We start from the raw sequence: 21,007 nt of genomic DNA, 5'->3' as shown, positions 1-21,007 counted from the left end.
TCTACTACATCATTATACACTGGATACACTGTATCTACCAGATCATTATACTCTGGATACACTGTATCTACCACATCATTATACACTGGATACACTGTATCTACCACATCATTGTACTCTGGATACACTGTATCAACCAGATCATTATACTCTGGATACACTGTATCTACCACATCATTATACACTGGATACACTGTATCTACCACATCATTATACACTGGATACACTGTATCTACCACATCATTATACACTGGATACACTGTATCTACCACATCATTATACACTGGATACACTGTATCTACCACATCATTATACTCTGGATACACTGTATCTACCACATCATTATACACTGGATACACTGTATCTACCACATCATTATACTCTGGATACACTGTATCTACCACATCATTATACACTGGATACACTGTATCTACCACATCATTATACTCTGGATACACTGTATCTACCACATCATTATACACTGGATACACTGTATCTACCACATCATTATACACTGGATACACTGTATCTACCACATCATTATACACTGGATACACTGTATCTACCACATCATTATACTCTGGATACACTGTATCTACCACATCATTATACGCTGGATACACTGTATCTACCACATCATTGTACTCTGGATACACTGTATCTACCACATCATTATACTCTGGATACACTGTATCTATCACATCATTATTTACTGGATACACTGTATCTACCACATCATTATACTCTGGATACACTGTATCTATCACATCATTATACACTGGATACACTGTATCTACCACATCATTATACACTGGATACACTGTATCTACCAGATCATTATACACTGGATACACTGTATCTACCACATCATTATACACTGGATACACTGTATCTACCAGATCATTATACACTGGATACACTGTATCTACCACATCATTATACACTGGATACACTGTATCTACCACATCATTATACACTGGATACACTGTATCTACCACATCATTATACACTGGATACACTGTATCTACCACATCATTATACACTGGATAAACTGTATCTACCACATCATTATACACTGGATACACTGTATCTACCACATCATTATACTCTGGATACACTGTATCTACCACATCATTGTACTCTGGATACACTGTATCTACCACATCATTATATTCTAGATACACTGTATCTACCACATCATTATACACTGGATAAACTGTATCTTCCACATCATTATACACTGGATACACTGTATCTACCACATCATTATACACTGGATACACTGTATCTACCACATCATTATACACTGGATACACTGTATCTACCACATCATTATACACTGGATACACTGTATCTACCAGATCATTATACTCTGGATACACTGTATCTACCACATCATTATACACTGGATACACTGTATCTACCACATCATTATACACTGGATACACTGTATCTACCACATCATTGTACTCTGGATACACTGTATCTACCAGATCATTATACTCTGGATACACTGTATCTACCACATCATTATACCCTGGATACACTGTATCTACCACATCATTATACACTGGATACACTGTATCTACCACATCATTATACACTGGATACACTGTATCTACCACATCATTATACACTGGATACACTGTCTCTACTACATCATTATACACTGGATACACTGTATCTACCAGATCATTATACTCTGGATACACTGTATCTACCACATCATTATACACTGGATTCACTGTATCTACCACATCATTGTACTCTGGATACACTGTATCTACCACATCATTATACACTGGATACACTGTATCTACCACATCATTATACTCTGGATACACTGTATCCATCACATCATTATACACTGGATACACTGTATCTACCACATCATTATACACTGGATACACTGTATCTACCACATCATTATACACTGGATACACTGTACCTACCACATCATTATACTCTGGATACACTGTATCTATCACATCATTATACACTGGATACACTGTATCTACCACATCATTATACACTGGATACACTGTATCTACCAGATCATTATACACTGGATACACTGTATCTACCACATCATTATACACTGGATACACTGTATCTTCCACATCATTATACACTGGATACACTGTATCTACCAGATCATTATACACTGGATACACTGTATCTACCACATCATTATACACTGGATACACTGTATCTACCACATCATTATACACTGGATACACTGTATCTACCACATCATTATACACTGGATACACTGTATCTACCACATCATTATACACTGGATAAACTGTATCTACCACATCATTATACACTGGATACACTGTATCTACCACATCATTATACTCTGGATACACTGTATCTACCACATCATTGTACTCTGGATACACTGTATCTACCACATCATTATACTCTAGATACACTGTATCTACCACATCATTATACACTGGATACACTGTATCTTCCACATCATTATACACTGGATACACTGTATCTACCACATCATTATACACTGGATACACTGTATCTACCACATCATTATACGCTGGATACACTGTATCTACCACATCATTGTACTCTCGATACACTGTATCTACCACATCATTATACACTGGATACACTGTATCTACCACATCATTATACACTGGATACACTGTATCTTCCACATCATTATACACTGGATACACTGTATCTACCACATCATTATACTCTGGATACACTGTATCTACCACATCATTATACACTGGATACACTGTATCTACCACATCATTATACACTGGATATACTGTATCTATCACATCATTATACACTGGATACACTGTATCTACCACATCATTATACTCTGGATACACTGTATCTACCACATCATTATACACTGGATACACTGTATCTTCCACATCATTATACACTGGATACACTGTATCTACCAGATCATTATACACTGGATACACTGTATCTACCACATCATTGTACTCTGGATACACTGTATCTACCAGATCATTATACTCTGGATACACTGTATCTACCACATCATTATACCCTGGATACACTGTATCTACCACATCATTATACACTGGATACACTGTATCTACCACATCATTATACACTGGATACACTGTATCTACCACATCATTATACACTGGATACACTGTATCTACTACATCATTATACACTGGATACACTGTATCTACCAGATCATTATACTCTGGATACACTGTATCTACCACATCATTATACACTGGATTCACTGTATCTACCACATCATTGTACTCTGGATACACTGTATCTACCACATCATTATACACTGGATACACTGTATCTACCACATCATTATACTCTGGATACACTGTATCCATCACATCATTATACACTGGATACACTGTATCTACCACATCATTATACACTGGATACACTGTATCTACCACATCATTATACACTGGATACACTGTACCTACCACATCATTATACTCTGGATACACTGTATCTATCACATCATTATACACTGGATACACTGTATCTACCACATCATTATACACTGGATACACTGTATCTACCAGATCATTATACACTGGATACACTGTATCTACCACATCATTATACACTGGATACACTGTATCTTCCACATCATTATACACTGGATACACTGTATCTACCAGATCATTATACACTGGATACACTGTATCTACCACATCATTATACACTGGATACACTGTATCTACCACATCATTATACACTGGATACACTGTATCTACCACATCATTATACACTGGATACACTGTATCTACCACATCATTATACACTGGATAAACTGTATCTACCACATCATTATACACTGGATACACTGTATCTACCACATCATTATACTCTGGATACACTGTATCTACCACATCATTGTACTCTGGATACACTGTATCTACCACATCATTATACTCTAGATACACTGTATCTACCACATCATTATACACTGGATACACTGTATCTTCCACATCATTATACACTGGATACACTGTATCTACCACATCATTATACACTGGATACACTGTATCTACCACATCATTATACGCTGGATACACTGTATCTACCACATCATTGTACTCTCGATACACTGTATCTACCACATCATTATACACTGGATACACTGTATCTACCACATCATTATACACTGGATACACTGTATCTTCCACATCATTATACACTGGATACACTGTATCTTCCACATCATTATACACTGGATACACTGTATCTACCAGATCATTATACACTGGATACACTGTATCTACCAGATCATTATACACTGGATACACTGTATCTACCACATCATTATACACTGGATACACTGTATCTACCACATCATTATACACTGGATACACTGTATCTACCACATCATTATACTCTGGATACACTGTATCTACCACATCATTATACACTGGATACACTGTATCTTCCACATCATTATACACTGGATACACTGTATCTACCAGATCATTATACACTGGATACACTGTATCTACCAGATCATTATACACTGGATACACTGTATCTACCACATCATTATACACTGGATACACTGTATCTACCACATCATTATACACTGGATACACTGTATCTACCACATCATTATACACTGGATACACTGTATCTTCCACATCATTATACACTGGATACACTGTATCTACCAGATCATTATACACTGGATACACTGTATCTACCACATCATTATACACTGGATACACTGTATCTACCACATCATTATACACTGGATACACTGTATCTACCACATCATTATACTCTGGATACACTGTATCTATCACATCATTATACACTGGATACACTGTATCTATCACATCATTATACACTGGATACACTGTATCTTCCACATCATTATACACTGGATACACTGTATCTACCACATCATTATACACTGGATACACTGTATCTACCACATCATTATACACTGGATACACTGTATCTACCACATCATTATACACTGGATACACTGTATCTACCACATCATTATACACTGGATACACTGTATCTACTACATCATTATACACTGGATACACTGTATCTACCAGATCATTATACTCTGGATACACTGTATCTACCACATCATTATACACTGGATACACTGTATCTACCACATCATTGTACTCTGGATACACTGTATCTACCACATCATTATACACTGGATACACTGTATCTACCACATCATTATACACTGGATACACTGTATCTACCACATCATTATACACTGGATACACTGTATCTACCACATCATTATACACTGGATACACTGTATCTACTACATCATTATACACTGGATACACTGTATCTACCAGATCATTATACTCTGGATACACTGTATCTACCACATCATTATACACTGGATACACTGTATCTACCACATCATTGTACTCTGGATACACTGTATCAACCAGATCATTATACTCTGGATACACTGTATCTACCACATCATTATACACTGGATACACTGTATCTACCACATCATTATACACTGGATACACTGTATCTACCACATCATTATACACTGGATACACTGTATCTACCACATCATTATACACTGGATACACTGTATCTACCACATCATTATACTCTGGATACACTGTATCTACCACATCATTATACACTGGATACACTGTATCTACCACATCATTATACTCTGGATACACTGTATCTACCACATCATTATACACTGGATACACTGTATCTACCACATCATTATACTCTGGATACACTGTATCTACCACATCATTATACACTGGATACACTGTATCTACCACATCATTATACACTGGATACACTGTATCTACCACATCATTATACACTGGATACACTGTATCTACCACATCATTATACTCTGGATAGACTGTATCTACCACATCATTATACGCTGGATACACTGTATCTACCACATCATTGTACTCTGGATACACTGTATCTACCACATCATTATACTCTGGATACACTGTATCTATCACATCATTATTTACTGGATACACTGTATCTACCACATCATTATACTCTGGATACACTGTATCTATCACATCATTATACACTGGATACACTGTATCTACCACATCATTATACACTGGATACACTGTATCTACCAGATCATTATACACTGGATACACTGTATCTACCACATCATTATACACTGGATACACTGTATCTACCAGATCATTATACACTGGATACACTGTATCAACCAGATCATTATACTCTGGATACACTGTATCTACCACATCATTATACACTGGATACACTGTATCTACCACATCATTATACACTGGAAACAATGTATCTACCACATCATTGTACTCTGGATACACTGTATCTTCCACATCATTATACGCTGGATACACTGTATCTACCACATCATTATACACTGGATACACTGTATCTTCCACATCATTATACACTGGATACACTGTATCTTCCACATCATTATACTCTGGATACACTGTATCTACCACATCATTGTACACTGGATACACTGTATCTACCACATCATTATACACTGGATACACTGTATCTACCACATCATTATACACTGGATACACTGTATCTACCACATCATTATACACTGGATACACTGTATCTACCACATCATTATACTCTGGATACACTGTATCTACCACATCATTATACACTGGATACACTGTATCTACCACATCATTATGCACTGGATACACTGTATCTACCACATCATTATACACTGGATACACTGTATCTACCAGATCATTATACACTGGATACACTGTATCAACCAGATCATTATACTCTGGATACACTGTATCTACCACATCATTATACACTGGATACACTGTATCTACCACATCATTATACACTGGAAACAATGTATCTACCACATCATTGTACTCTGGATACTCTGTATCTTCCACATCATTATACGCTGGATACACTGTATCTACCACATCATTATACACTGGATACACTGTATCTTCCACATCATTATACACTGGATACACTGTATCTTCCACATCATTATACTCTGGATACACTGTATCTACCACATCATTGTACACTGGATACACTGTATCTACCACATCATTATACACTGGATACACTGTATCTTCCACATCATTATACACTGGATACAATGTATCTACCACATCATTATACTCTGGATACACTGTATCTACCACATCATTATACACTGGATACACTGTATCTACCACATCATTATACACTGGATATACTGTATCTATCACATCATTATACACTGGATACACTGTATCTACCACATCATTATACTCTGGATACACTGTATCTACCACATCATTATACACTGGATACACTGTATCTTCCACATCATTATACACTGGATACACTGTATCTACCAGATCATTATACACTGGATACACTGTATCTACCACATCATTATACACTGGATACACTGTATCTACCACATCATTATACACTGGATACACTGTATCTACCACATCATTATACACTGGATACACTGTATCTACCACATCATTATACACTGGATACACTGTATCTTCCACATCATTATACACTGGATACACTGTATCTACCAGATCATTATACACTGGATACACTGTATCTACCACATCATTATACACTGGATACACTGTATCTACCACATCATTATACACTGGATACACTGTATCTACCACATCATTATACTCTGGATACACTGTATCTATCACATCATTATACACTGGATACACTGTATCTATCACATCATTATACACTGGATACACTGTATCTTCCACATCATTATACACTGGATACACTGTATCTACCACATCATTATACACTGGATACACTGTATCTACCACATCATTATACACTGGATACACTGTATCTACCACATCATTATACACTGGATACACTGTATCTACCACATCATTATACACTGGATACACTGTATCTACTACATCATTATACACTGGATACACTGTATCTACCAGATCATTATACTCTGGATACACTGTATCTACCACATCATTATACACTGGATACACTGTATCTACCACATCATTGTACTCTGGATACACTGTATCTACCACATCATTATACACTGGATATACTGTATCTACCACATCATTATACTCTGGATACACTGTATCTATCACATCATTATACACTGGATACACTGTATCTATCACATCATTATACACTGGATACACTGTATCTTCCACATCATTATACACTGGATACACTGTATCTACCACATCATTATACACTGGATACACTGTATCTACCACATCATTATACACTGGATACACTGTATCTACCACATCATTATACACTGGATACACTGTATCTACCACATCATTATACACTGGATACACTGTATCTACTACATCATTATACACTGGATACACTGTATCTACCAGATCATTATACTCTGGATACACTGTATCTACCACATCATTATACACTGGATACACTGTATCTACCACATCATTGTACTCTGGATACACTGTATCAACCAGATCATTATACTCTGGATACACTGTATCTACCACATCATTATACACTGGATACACTGTATCTACCACATCATTATACACTGGATACACTGTATCTACCACATCATTATACACTGGATACACTGTATCTACCACATCATTATACACTGGATACACTGTATCTACCACATCATTATACTCTGGATACACTGTATCTACCACATCATTATACACTGGATACACTGTATCTACCACATCATTATACTCTGGATACACTGTATCTACCACATCATTATACACTGGATACACTGTATCTACCACATCATTATACTCTGGATACACTGTATCTACCACATCATTATACACTGGATACACTGTATCTACCACATCATTATACACTGGATACACTGTATCTACCACATCATTATACACTGGATACACTGTATCTACCACATCATTATACTCTGGATACACTGTATCTACCACATCATTATACGCTGGATACACTGTATCTACCACATCATTGTACTCTGGATACACTGTATCTACCACATCATTATACTCTGGATACACTGTATCTATCACATCATTATTTACTGGATACACTGTATCTACCACATCATTATACTCTGGATACACTGTATCTATCACATCATTATACACTGGATACACTGTATCTACCACATCATTATACACTGGATACACTGTATCTATCACATCATTATACACTGGATACACTGTATCTACCACATCATTATACACTGGATACACTGTATCTACCAGATCATTATACACTGGATACACTGTATCTACCACATCATTATACACTGGATACACTGTATCTACCAGATCATTATACACTGGATACACTGTATCAACCAGATCATTATACTCTGGATACACTGTATCTACCACATCATTATACACTGGATACACTGTATCTACCACATCATTATACACTGGAAACAATGTATCTACCACATCATTGTACTCTGGATACACTGTATCTTCCACATCATTATACGCTGGATACACTGTATCTACCACATCATTATACACTGGATACACTGTATCTTCCACATCATTATACACTGGATACACTGTATCTTCCACATCATTATACTCTGGATACACTGTATCTACCACATCATTGTACACTGGATACACTGTATCTACCACATCATTATACACTGGATACACTGTATCTACCACATCATTATACACTGGATACACTGTATCTACCACATCATTATACACTGGATACACTGTATCTACCACATCATTATACTCTGGATACACTGTATCTACCACATCATTATACACTGGATACACTGTATCTACCACATCATTATGCACTGGATACACTGTATCTACCACATCATTATACACTGGATACACTGTATCTACCAGATCATTATACACTGGATACACTGTATCAACCAGATCATTATACTCTGGATACACTGTATCTACCACATCATTATACACTGGATACACTGTATCTACCACATCATTATACACTGGAAACAATGTATCTACCACATCATTGTACTCTGGATACACTGTATCTTCCACATCATTATACGCTGGATACACTGTATCTACCACATCATTATACACTGGATACACTGTATCTTCCACATCATTATACACTGGATACACTGTATCTTCCACATCATTATACTCTGGATACACTGTATCTACCACATCATTGTACACTGGATACACTGTATCTACCACATCATTATACACTGGATACACTGTATCTACCACATCATTATACACTGGATACACTGTATCTACCACATCATTATACACTGGATACACTGTATCTACCACATCATTATACTCTGGATACACTGTATCTACCACATCATTATACACTGGATACACTGTATCTACCACATCATTATGCACTGGATACACTGTATCTACCACATCATTATACTCTGGATACACTGTATCTACCACATCATTATACTCTGGATACACTGTATCTACCACATCATTATACACTGGATACACTGTATCTACCACATCATTATACACTGGATACACTGTATCTACCACATCATTATACTCTGGATACACTGTATCTACCACATCATTATACTCTGGATACACTGTATCTACCACATCATTATACACTGGATATACTGTATCTACCACATCATTATACTCTGGATACACTGTATCTATCACATCATTATACACTGGATACACTGTATCTATCACATCATTATACACTGGATACACTGTATCTTCCACATCATTATACACTGGATACACTGTATCTACCACATCATTATACACTGGATACACTGTATCAACCAGATCATTATACTCTGGATACACTGTATCTACCACATCATTATACACTGGATACACTGTATCTACCACATCATTATACACTGGAAACAATGTATCTACCACATCATTGTACTCTGGATACACTGTATCTTCCACATCATTATACGCTGGATACACTGTATCTACCACATCATTATACACTGGATACACTGTATCTTCCACATCATTATACACTGGATACACTGTATCTTCCACATCATTATACTCTGGATACACTGTATCTACCACATCATTGTACACTGGATACACTGTATCTACCACATCATTATACACTGGATACACTGTATCTACCACATCATTATACACTGGATACACTGTATCTACCACATCATTATACACTGGATACACTGTATCTACCACATCATTATACTCTGGATACACTGTATCTACCACATCATTATACACTGGATACACTGTATCTACCACATCATTATGCACTGGATACACTGTATCTACCACATCATTATACACTGGATACACTGTATCTACCAGATCATTATACACTGGATACACTGTATCAACCAGATCATTATACTCTGGATACACTGTATCTACCACATCATTATACACTGGATACACTGTATCTACCACATCATTATACACTGGAAACAATGTATCTACCACATCATTGTACTCTGGATACACTGTATCTTCCACATCATTATACGCTGGATACACTGTATCTACCACATCATTATACACTGGATACACTGTATCTTCCACATCATTATACACTGGATACACTGTATCTTCCACATCATTATACTCTGGATACACTGTATCTACCACATCATTGTACACTGGATACACTGTATCTACCACATCATTATACACTGGATACACTGTATCTACCACATCATTATACACTGGATACACTGTATCTACCACATCATTATACACTGGATACACTGTATCTACCACATCATTATACTCTGGATACACTGTATCTACCACATCATTATACACTGGATACACTGTATCTACCACATCATTATGCACTGGATACACTGTATCTACCACATCATTATACTCTGGATACACTGTATCTACCACATCATTATACTCTGGATACACTGTATCTACCACATCATTATACACTGGATACACTGTATCTACCACATCATTATACACTGGATACACTGTATCTACCACATCATTATACTCTGGATACACTGTATCTACCACATCATTATACTCTGGATACACTGTATCTACCACATCATTATACACTGGATATACTGTATCTACCACATCATTATACTCTGGATACACTGTATCTATCACATCATTATACACTGGATACACTGTATCTATCACATCATTATACACTGGATACACTGTATCTTCCACATCATTATACACTGGATACACTGTATCTACCACATCATTATACACTGGATACACTGTATCTACCACATCATTATACACTGGATACACTGTATCTACCACATCATTATACACTGGATACACTGTATCTACCACATCATTATACACTGGATACACTGTATCTACTACATCATTATACACTGGATACACTGTATCTACCAGATCATTATACTCTGGATACACTGTATCTACCACATCATTATACACTGGATACACTGTATCTACCACATCATTGTACTCTGGATACACTGTATCTACCACATCATTATACACTGGATATACTGTATCTACCACATCATTATACTCTGGATACACTGTATCTATCACATCATTATACACTGGATACACTGTATCTATCACATCATTATACACTGGATACACTGTATCTTCCACATCATTATACACTGGATACACTGTATCTACCACATCATTATACACTGGATACACTGTATCTACCACATCATTATACACTGGATACACTGTATCTACCACATCATTATACACTGGATACACTGTATCTACCACATCATTATACACTGGATACACTGTATCTACTACATCATTATACACTGGATACACTGTATCTACCAGATCATTATACTCTGGATACACTGTATCTACCACATCATTATACACTGGATACACTGTATCTACCACATCATTGTACTCTGGATACACTGTATCAACCAGATCATTATACTCTGGATACACTGTATCTACCACATCATTATACACTGGATACACTGTATCTACCACATCATTATACACTGGATACACTGTATCTACCACATCATTATACACTGGATACACTGTATCTACCACATCATTATACACTGGATACACTGTATCTACCACATCATTATACTCTGGATACACTGTATCTACCACATCATTATACACTGGATACACTGTATCTACCACATCATTATACTCTGGATACACTGTATCTACCACATCATTATACACTGGATACACTGTATCTACCACATCATTATACTCTGGATACACTGTATCTACCACATCATTATACACTGGATACACTGTATCTACCACATCATTATACACTGGATACACTGTATCTACCACATCATTATACACTGGATACACTGTATCTACCACATCATTATACTCTGGATACACTGTATCTACCACATCATTATACGCTGGATACACTGTATCTACCACATCATTGTACTCTGGATACACTGTATCTACCACATCATTATACTCTGGATACACTGTATCTATCACATCATTATTTACTGGATACACTGTATCTACCACATCATTATACTCTGGATACACTGTATCTATCACATCATTATACACTGGATACACTGTATCTACCACATCATTATACACTGGATACACTGTATCTACCAGATCATTATACACTGGATACACTGTATCTACCACATCATTATACACTGGATACACTGTATCTACCAGATCATTATACACTGGATACACTGTATCTACCACATCATTATACACTGGATACACTGTATCTACCACATCATTATACACTGGATACACTGTATCTACCACATCATTATACACTGGATACACTGTATCTACCACATCATTATACACTGGATAAACTGTATCTACCACATCATTATACACTGGATACACTGTATCTACCACATCATTATACTCTGGATACACTGTATCTACCACATCATTGTACTCTGGATACACTGTATCTACCACATCATTATATTCTAGATACACTGTATCTACCACATCATTATACACTGGATAAACTGTATCTTCCACATCATTATACACTGGATACACTGTATCTACCACATCATTATACACTGGATACACTGTATCTACCACATCATTATACACTGGATACACTGTATCTACCACATCATTATACACTGGATACACTGTATCTACCAGATCATTATACTCTGGATACACTGTATCTACCACATCATTATACACTGGATACACTGTATCTACCACATCATTATACACTGGATACACTGTATCTACCACATCATTGTACTCTGGATACACTGTATCTACCAGATCATTATACTCTGGATACACTGTATCTACCACATCATTATACCCTGGATACACTGTATCTACCACATCATTATACACTGGATACACTGTATCTACCACATCATTATACACTGGATACACTGTATCTACCACATCATTATACACTGGATACACTGTATCTACTACATCATTATACACTGGATACACTGTATCTACCAGATCATTATACTCTGGATACACTGTATCTACCACATCATTATACACTGGATTCACTGTATCTACCACATCATTGTACTCTGGATACACTGTATCTACCACATCATTATACACTGGATACACTGTATCTACCACATCATTATACTCTGGATACACTGTATCCATCACATCATTATACACTGGATACACTGTATCTACCACATCATTATACACTGGATACACTGTATCTACCACATCATTATACACTGGATACACTGTACCTACCACATCATTATACTCTGGATACACTGTATCTATCACATCATTATACACTGGATACACTGTATCTACCACATCATTATACACTGGATACACTGTATCTACCAGATCATTATACACTGGATACACTGTATCTACCACATCATTATACACTGGATACACTGTATCTTCCACATCATTATACACTGGATACACTGTATCTACCAGATCATTATACACTGGATACACTGTATCTACCACATCATTATACACTGGATACACTGTATCTACCACATCATTATACACTGGATACACTGTATCTACCACATCATTATACACTGGATACACTGTATCTACCACATCATTATACACTGGATAAACTGTATCTACCACATCATTATACACTGGATACACTGTATCTACCACATCATTATACTCTGGATACACTGTATCTACCACATCATTGTACTCTGGATACACTGTATCTACCACATCATTATACTCTAGATACACTGTATCTACCACATCATTATACACTGGATACACTGTATCTTCCACATCATTATACACTGGATACACTGTATCTACCACATCATTATACACTGGATACACTGTATCTACCACATCATTATACGCTGGATACACTGTATCTACCACATCATTGTACTCTCGATACACTGTATCTACCACATCATTATACACTGGATACACTGTATCTACCACATCATTGTACTCTCGATACACTGTATCTACCACATCATTATACACTGGATACACTGTATCTACCACATCATTATACACTGGATACACTGTATCTTCCACATCATTATACACTGGATACACTGTATCTACCACATCATTATACTCTGGATACACTGTATCTACCACATCATTATACACTGGATACACTGTATCTACCACATCATTATACACTGGATATACTGTATCTATCACATCATTATACACTGGATACACTGTATCTACCACATCATTATACTCTGGATACACTGTATCTACCACATCATTATACACTGGATACACTGTATCTTCCACATCATTATACACTGGATACACTGTATCTACCAGATCATTATACACTGGATACACTGTATCTACCACATCATTATACACTGGATACACTGTATCTACCACATCATTATACACTGGATACACTGTATCTACCACATCATTATACACTGGATACACTGTATCTACCACATCATTATACACTGGATACACTGTATCTTCCACATCATTATACACTGGATACACTGTATCTACCAGATCATTATACACTGGATACACTGTATCTACCACATCATTATACACTGGATACACTGTATCTACCACATCATTATACACTGGATACACTGTATCTACCACATCATTATACACTGGATACACTGTATCTACCACATCATTATACTCTGGATAAACTGTATCTACCACATCATTATACACTGGATACACTGTATCTACCACATCATTATACTCTGGATACACTGTATCTACCACATCATTATACTCTGGATACACTGTATCTACCACATAATTATACACTGGATACACTGTATCTACCACATCATTATACACTGGATACACTGTATCTACCAGATCATTATACACTGGATACACTGTATCTACCACATCATTATACACTGGATACACTGTATCTACCAGATCATTATACACTGGATACACTGTATCTACCACATCATTATACACTGGATACACTGTATCTACCACATCATTATACTCTGGATACACTGTATCTACCACATCATTGTACTCTGGATACACTGTATCTACCACATCATTATACTCTGGATACACTGTATCTATCACATCATTATACTCTGGATACACTGTATCTATCACATCATTATACACTGGATACACTGTATCTACCACATCATTATACTCTGGATACACTGTATCTACCACATCATTATACTCTGGATACACTGTATCTTCCACATCATTATACACTGGATACACTGTATCTACCAGATCATTATACACTGGATACACTGTATCTACCACATCATTATACACTGGATACACTGTATCTACCACATCATTATACACTGGACATACTGTATCTATCACATCATTATACACTGGATACACTGTATCTACCACATCATTATACTCTGGATACACTGTATCTACCACATCATTATACACTGGATACACTGTATCTACCACATCATTATACACTGGATACACTGTATCTACCACATCATTATACACTGGATACACTGTATCTACCACATCATTATACACTGGATACACTGTATCTACTACATCATTATACACTGGATACACTGTATCTACCAGATCATTATACTCTGGATACACTGTATCTACCACATCATTATACACTGGATACACTGTATCTACCACATCATTGTACTCTGGATACACTGTATCTACCACATCATTATACACTGGATATACTGTATCTACCACATCATTATACTCTGGATACACTGTATCTATCACATCATTATACACTGGATACACTGTATCTATCACATCATTATACACTGGATACACTGTATCTTCCACATCATTATACACTAGATACACTGTATCTACCACATCATTATACACTGGATACACTGTATCTACCACATCATTATACACTGGATACACTGTATCTACCACATCATTATACACTGGATACACTGTATCTACCACATCATTATACACTGGATACACTGTATCTACTACATCATTATACACTGGATACACTGTATCTACCAGATCATTATACTCTGGATACACTGTATCTACCACATCATTATACACTGGATACACTGTATCTACCACATCATTGTACTCTGGATACACTGTATCAACCAGATCATTATACTCTGGATACACTGTATCTACCACATCATTATACACTGGATACACTGTATCTACCACATCATTATACACTGGATACACTGTATCTACCACATCATTATACACTGGATACACTGTATCTACCACATCATTATACACTGGATACACTGTATCTACCACATCATTATACTCTGGATACACTGTATCTACCACATCATTATACGCTGGATACACTGTATCTACCACATCATTGTACTCTGGATACACTGTATCTACCACATCATTATACTCTGGATACACTGTATCTATCACATCATTATTTACTGGATACACTGTATCTACCACATCATTATACTCTGGATACACTGTATCTATCACATCATTATACACTGGATACACTGTATCTACCACATCATTATACACTGGATACACTGTATCTTCCACATCATTATACACTGGATACACTGTATCTACCAGATCATTATACACTGGATACACTGTATCTACCACATCATTATACACTGGATACACTGTATCTACCACATCATTATACACTGGATACACTGTATCTACCACATCATTATACACTGGATACACTGTATCTACCACATCATTATACACTGGATACACTGTATCTTCCACATCATTATACACTGGATACACTGTATCTACCAGATCATTATACACTGGATACACTGTATCTACCACATCATTATACACTGGATACACTGTATCTACCACATCATTATACACTGGATACACTGTATCTACCACATCATTATACACTGGATACACTGTATCTACCACATCATTATACTCTGGATAAACTGTATCTACCACATCATTATACACTGGATACACTGTATCTACCACATCATTATACTCTGGATACACTGTATCTACCACATCATTATACTCTGGATACACTGTATCTACCACATAATTATACACTGGATACACTGTATCTACCACATCATTATACACTGGATACACTGTATCTACCAGATCATTATACACTGGATACACTGTATCTACCACATCATTATACACTGGATACACTGTATCTACCAGATCATTATACACTGGATACACTGTATCTACCACATCATTATACACTGGATACACTGTATCTACCACATCATTATACTCTGGATACACTGTATCTACCACATCATTGTACTCTGGATACACTGTATCTACCACATCATTATACTCTGGATACACTGTATCTATCACATCATTATACTCTGGATACACTGTATCTATCACATCATTATACACTGGATACACTGTATCTACCACATCATTATACTCTGGATACACTGTATCTACCACATCATTATACTCTGGATACACTGTATCTTCCACATCATTATACACTGGATACACTGTATCTACCAGATCATTATACACTGGATACACTGTATCTACCACATCATTATACACTGGATACACTGTATCTACCACATCATTATACACTGGACATACTGTATCTATCACATCATTATACACTGGATACACTGTATCTACCACATCATTATACTCTGGATACACTGTATCTACCACATCATTATACACTGGATACACTGTATCTACCACATCATTATACACTGGATACACTGTATCTACCACATCATTATACACTGGATACACTGTATCTACCACATCATTATACACTGGATACACTGTATCTACTACATCATTATACACTGGATACACTGTATCTACCAGATCATTATACTCTGGATACACTGTATCTACCACATCATTATACACTGGATACACTGTATCTACCACATCATTGTACTCTGGATACACTGTATCTACCACATCATTATACACTGGATATACTGTATCTACCACATCATTATACTCTGGATACACTGTATCTATCACATCATTATACACTGGATACACTGTATCTATCACATCATTATACACTGGATACACTGTATCTTCCACATCATTATACACTAGATACACTGTATCTACCACATCATTATACACTGGATACACTGTATCTACCACATCATTATACACTGGATACACTGTATCTACCACATCATTATACACTGGATACACTGTATCTACCACATCATTATACACTGGATACACTGTATCTACTACATCATTATACACTGGATACACTGTATCTACCAGATCATTATACTCTGGATACACTGTATCTACCACATCATTATACACTGGATACACTGTATCTACCACATCATTGTACTCTGGATACACTGTATCAACCAGATCATTATACTCTGGATACACTGTATCTACCACATCATTATACACTGGATACACTGTATCTACCACATCATTATACACTGGATACACTGTATCTACCACATCATTATACACTGGATACACTGTATCTACCACATCATTATACACTGGATACACTGTATCTACCACATCATTATACTCTGGATACACTGTATCTACCACATCATTATACGCTGGATACACTGTATCTACCACATCATTGTACTCTGGATACACTGTATCTACCACATCATTATACTCTGGATACACTGTATCTATCACATCATTATTTACTGGATACACTGTATCTACCACATCATTATACTCTGGATACACTGTATCTATCACATCATTATACACTGGATACACTGTATCTACCACATCATTATACACTGGATACACTGTATCTACCAGATCATTATACACTGGATACACTGTATCTACCACATCATTATACACTGGATACACTGTATCTACCAGATCATTATACACTGGATACACTGTATCTACCACATCATTATACACTGGATACACTGTATCTACCACATCATTATACACTGGATACACTGTATCTACCACATCATTATACACTGGATACACTGTATCTACCACATCATTATACACTGGATAAACTGTATCTACCACATCATTATACACTGGATACACTGTATCTACCACATCATTATACTCTGGATACACTGTATCTACCACATCATTGTACTCTGGATACACTGTATCTACCACATCATTATATTCTAGATACACTGTATCTACCACATCATTATACACTGGATACACTGTATCTTCCACATCATTATACACTGGATACACTGTATCTACCACATCATTATACACTGGATACACTGTATCTACCACATCATTATACACTGGATACACTGTATCTACCACATCATTATACACTGGATACACTGTATCTACCAGATCATTATACTCTGGATACACTGTATCTACCACATCATTATACACTGGATACACTGTATCTACCACATCATTATACACTGGATACACTGTATCTACCACATCATTGTACTCTGGATACACTGTATCTACCAGATCATTATACTCTGGATACACTGTATCTACCACATCATTATACCCTGGATACACTGTATCTACCACATCATTATACA

The sequence above is a fragment of the Anomaloglossus baeobatrachus genome, chromosome 5, assembly GCF_048569485.1.
Source record: "Anomaloglossus baeobatrachus isolate aAnoBae1 chromosome 5, aAnoBae1.hap1, whole genome shotgun sequence".
NCBI lineage: Eukaryota > Metazoa > Chordata > Amphibia > Anura > Aromobatidae > Anomaloglossus > Anomaloglossus baeobatrachus.
Note: the sequence above shows the minus strand (reverse complement) of the source record.